Genomic DNA, 6,000 nt, shown 5'->3' on the forward strand with positions numbered 1-6,000 from the left:
GGTTATATACATGTATTCATATGTAATACAGTTAATATGTATTTGTATATATGTATAGTCAATTGCACTTTCTTCTTATTTAATTATTCAAAGTTAATTATCAATGCTTCCAATAAATATACAAATGAATATTAAGTTGAAAGTGCCAATTTTCCTATCAATTAACAAATTCTAGATAATGCTAAAAGATTTGCTGATTCATGCTACATATTCTACAATCCATGCTAATGACAAAATACTTCACTAAATTTTAAATGAAGACAAAATAACATAATAAATAATTATTTTTATCTGTCTCAAGGTGATATAAGGTAATGAATTACATGTCTTGAATTCAATCTGTTTGGATCAAAGATAAATCAAGCTGGAGATGAAGAATTACACAGATATTTATCAAATGCCCACTCCATCTTGTTTGTGAACATACTGTAATTTTGGGTTTTCATTTCTCTGTGTCATTTACAATTCTAATCCCAGAAGAAGGGAGGAAATAATATTTGGGGGCTTGTTTCCCACCATATTCTAATCAGTAATGGAAAAGACTAGTACATCAGTCCTAGGTAATGAGTTTGGGGGATAGCTATCTCATAAAAGCTTATGAATTTATCCTGAGAAGTAGCTTGAGAGGTCAGCTTGTCACTTTCAACTTATAATGAGACAGCAACTAAACTATCTAAATTGATGGTATCTTATCCTATTGTAAATGACCTTGAGACAAGATTATTCCATTTCTTTCCTGATGATCCAATATAATAAAAATCTAACCATGGTTGGAGCAACTCAAATTTACCCTCCTTCAACAGTGACAGAGGTTATTGCCACATGGAAAACAAATCAGCAAATTTTCTTTAGTGCTTAGGTCACTATTAGAAAATAACTTTGAAAGTCTTTAAAGGCTGAAAAGATGCCATTTTTATTTAAAATGAGGGCTGAATATGACTAGTACTATCGGTGATGAAAACCCTTAACTTACTCCATAGGCTGTCCTTAATTCTTCTCACTCTAGAAGACTGGGGATCAGTGTCCTGATGCTTAGCATTGCCACATTCTGTCTGAAATCTGCTTTGAACAAGATACCCAAAAGTTAGATTGCCATTCCCCCAAACAGTGCATACTCCAACTTCTCAGCACACCAATTAGAGACATGATAAACTATTCAACACTACTGTGCTAATAACAAGCAGACTCATGTATTTTTCGCACTAAGAAGGTTTGCTATTTTATAACAGGCAGGTTGTAGATTTCAATTTAAAGGAAAGTATCAATAAGATTTTAAACTAAATTTATTTTCCAGAATGTCATAAAATTGGGGTCATATGGTATGTAGCCTTTTAAGATTGTCTTCTTTCAGTTAGTAATATACATTAAAGGTTCTTTCCTGTCTTTTCATGGATTGATAGCTCATTTGTTTTTGGTGCTATATAATATTTTATTGTCTGGTGTATGACAATTTGCTTATCCATTCATCTGCTAAAGGACATCCTAGTTGCTTCCACATTTGACAATTATGAAGAAAGCTGCTATAACATCTATGGGCAGGTTTTTGTGTGGACATGCATTTTCAACTCTTTGGGGTAAATATCAAGGAGCACGATTGCTGGATCCTATAGTGAAAGTATATTTAGTTTTATAAGAAACTGACAAACTCTCTTCCAAAGTGCCTATATTATTTTGCATTCCCACAATGAATGAAACTTCTTATTGCTCCACATCCTTGCTAGCTTTTGGTGTTGTCAGTGTTCTCAATTTTGGCCATTCTAATAGGTGTATAGTGGTACCTGATTGTTTTAATTTATAATTCCCTAATGACATATGATGTGAAACATGTTTCGTGTACCTGTTTGCCATCTGTATATCTTCTTTGGTGAGGTGTCTATTCTAGTCTTTGGCCATTTTTTCACTGGGTTGTTCATTTTCTTATGAACTGAGTTTTCGGTGTTCTTTGTCTATTTTAGACAACATTCTCCTATCAGATACATCTTTTGCAAATTTTCTCCCAGTCTATGGCTTATCTTCTCATGCTCTTAACATTGGCTTTCATAGAGCAGTTTTTATCTTAATGAAGTCCAACTTATTAAGTTTGGGGGGGTGTTAATGTAAATGGTATTGTGTTTTTAATTTCAAATTCCATTTGCCCATTTATGATATGTTGGACACTTTAGCATATTTTAGAGTAGCTAAAATATTCTGTTCATGTGACACAATGTATTTGCAATCATAATTTTGTAATGGATTTTGTATCCTGGTCTTAATTTTTCATTTCTTCCAACTCAAAGATATAATGTAGTATAATCCCAGGAAAAGAATACAGACTATTTACTTTTTAAACAAGAATATATAGCATGCTTTCTCTGTGTACATCACTATGAATTGACATACAATAATAAATAAAGTATGGTCCCTTTCCTCAAGAAAGCTTTTTGGCTAATTGGGAAGAGTTAACATGGAGCACCAAGTTGGCAAACATTGTCTGAGGATAGTGGAAGATACCTGTATCCATTGCACATCCTTCTGTTGGCTTTTTACAAGTTCCATCAAATCAAAGCCAAAACAGTCTTATGACATAGCCTACATTTTAGAAATTCACAAAGTATTTCTTAATGGACAGAGAAAGGAATTTCAGAGGTAATAATCTTCTGTAATGATATTTGCCTGAATATAGCAAAGGATATATGATTGTTAGCTGGATTTCTGTCATTATCATGATCTGAAGTCCATGCCTGTGGGATGTTAGGATATACAGATCCCAATGTTAAAAAGTTAGCAATCTTTATGATTCTGTTTAACAAAATGGCTTTAAGAGAAATCCATCTTCACTTCTCAATTAAGAGAAAAAATGCTGGCATCACAAATAATTAGTAAAGACATCTTTCATGTGAATATCCACGGTGATCATAACCCCATTGAGAATAAAAAGCAATAGTACATGAAGGTAAAATCTCTACCAGTTAGCTTTCTCTCTCGAAAACAATGTCATTCTTCTGCCAGTTTCATTCATGGACAGTTTTCACCATCTCCAACTGATTGCCAGATGCCTATGACAATATTTCTGTGTGTACACATTAAGCAAGATTGTTGTTGTTATGCTTTATTTTTTATTTATGTTAATGATGCAGAATCTATATAGTAGAGAGCAGGAAATTTTCCATTCTGACGGATAAATAACATCTGTGAAAATTTTAAACATTCAAAATGTGTCTGTCATGAGCAGCATGAGCCACCAAATTGTAATGACAGACATACAAACACATTCATCCAGAACTACCTGACTGGATTAAAAATTCCTACCCCATTAAAATAATATGCAATGTTCTCTGTGCAGCCGTAATTGGTATTGATGTGGGAGATGAAGTATCAGTGTAATATTCCACGATTAGTTGTGCAGATCTGTTGAGGCCCCCTTACAAGCTCAGTGCTATGAATAGATTCAGTGAGTTAAATCTCAAAAGCCATTCAGATGGGATTCAAGCATTATTCTTTAATCATTATTAAAACTGAAGTCTACAGTGGGAGGGGGAAGTGCAGAATAAAAGCAATGCTGAACTAATCATACCCTTATTAAAGTCTCTCAGGGAGTCTTAATTTAAACTTTTTTTTTTTTCTCCTGATGTGGCTCTGACCCTCTTCTCCACTTTTCCCCACAGAAGACATAGGTGTCCAGGGCTATGGTCCTCACAATGAATTTCTTTTTCTCTTTGCTTATTTATTATTAATTTAAATTGGTATTGATGTATTAGATCTTCATTTCATCCCAGTACGGTGAAACAGTTTGCAGCATTTTTATTTTCACTTCAGAAACCCTCTACTATTATTTCTGACTATTGATTAGGTATGGGAGAGGAGAAGAGAGGGGGAGTGGGAGAATTATTAGCTTTGCAACGAAGTTATTGGTGGAAATTACAACACCCCATAATATAAAAAATATTAATATATTTAATATAATTTTAAAAAACAAGAAGCTATAGTAAGCTTCAATTAAATTATGTTTTTCTCAAGTAAGAATTGCCCAATTTGGAATAATTTCAAGTATCTCATAGAATGTTATTATGTAAACTTTGATTAACAAAAGAAATTCACCCACCATATAGAACATGGGAATGCCATTAAGTTCTCCCCATGTACTTATATAAATGAGAACATGCTCTTTCACCAGGAATACTGAAGTTCCCTCATAAAATGAAATGGATTTAATCATTTTCAACTGCTGATATGAATAATTTCACCCAAAAAGTAGACCTGTGAATTCAATCGTCATTTTTGGCTCATTAATTGGAGACAATTTGTCAAATAATAATGGTCCATGGGTGCATTTTGCTTTACACATGTTATCTTATCCCTCAGCTCACAGCTTAAATGGCACTTCTTCTTTGTTGGGTTTTCTTTCACCTGGCCTTGTGTAAAGCACTGTAGCTATGTATGCCCAGAGCAACATTTAATTCTCCTGTCATTTTATTGCAATTACAGTTAGAGTCTATTGAATTGTCTCACTCACCCATGAGGCTATATGCTCTACAAGCACCACCACTATGTCTATCAAATTTTTTTGGAAGCATGAAGCAGAGTGCCTGGCACATGGTAACCCCATAATAAATATTTATGTCATTGCTGACATATGCAAAGAGCAACTCAGAGGAATAAGTGAATGACGGCGTGAGACTCAGTGTCTGAAAGCTCCCAAAAGTAAGAGCCATGTCCAGAATCCAGACTAGAACAGCCTTGCTGGAACTAGAACTTTTCACTCCTATCAGATTGCTCTCCCCACAACATGGCCTCACTCTAGACAAAGACTGCTTTGGTAGTCAGCTACAGCGCAAGATGGTGTGGAATTATTTTAGATATGTTTCATTCTCAGAAAGGAATATAAAGATTTACTTTTTTAAAGTGGCAAATCTGAGGTAGTTTGAGGAACAACATCAACAAAAAATAATAATGCTGTCAATGTGACAATTTATATTGCCTTTTTTTAAAAAAAAAGATGCTCAAGGTATTTACAAGCATGCTTTGAATTTAATTTCCACTAATATAAGCTCTTCTAGGAAATGAATATTCATCAACAATTAGTATTTCTAAGCTTGCTATGTATCTCTTTGCAGTGCAGTTTATTAGACCAAAAAAAAAAAGAACATTATCATTTATCATTATTGATTTTGCCCCAAATGTGAATTTTGATGTATCTAAAAGAGCTTTTGCCTGGATTATGAAAACACTGCCTTTATCTCTCATAGCAGCCCCCAAATCCCCCAGAATAGGGCATATTGCCCTTTATTACTTGAGGGTCTGTAAACAAACTCCCACAGGTATAGCTGATTTTTTTTTTAATCTCTGAGACTATTGGAATTAGTCCAAATTCTGAGTTTATATCCAGGCTACTTGCTGAAACAATGCTATGTGCATTTCTTAAATGCCTCATTGATTGAAGAGTATACCATTAAACTGTTTTTCACATATTCTGCAGCTGTGCATTCATGATGTTTTGTTTAAGGGAAAAAAATCTTCTGAGAAATTAATTGATGCAAACCAGAACTTTTTGGCCATTTGTAAGCACTTGTCCATAAGTTCCATTTACTGAATAAATAGTTCTGTTAGCCTCAAAACCTAGCAATTTCAGCATATGAATACCATGTGAAGTGTGGCATTTTCTTATCCTGCAATACCTACTTGAAAAAGAATGAGTGTTAAATTTTGTTTTGCCTAGGAATTACATGCTAATTGGCTGGCTGCCTTGATGCAGTTTCCAGACAAGATTCTGACATGATTAATTCAAAACAGTTGACCCATTCTATAAATATCTACATTCTACATATATATGTATATATGTGTGTATATATATATATATACATACACACACACACACACACACACACATATATATATTTCCCATATATATATATATATATATGGGAAAATAGGCCCAGGATTTAACACACACACACACACACACATATATATATATTTCCCATATATATATATATATGGGAAAATAGGCCCAGGATTTAAAAA

Source organism: Panthera uncia, assembly GCF_023721935.1.
Source record: "Panthera uncia isolate 11264 chromosome A1 unlocalized genomic scaffold, Puncia_PCG_1.0 HiC_scaffold_17, whole genome shotgun sequence".
Taxonomy (NCBI): domain Eukaryota; kingdom Metazoa; phylum Chordata; class Mammalia; order Carnivora; family Felidae; genus Panthera; species Panthera uncia.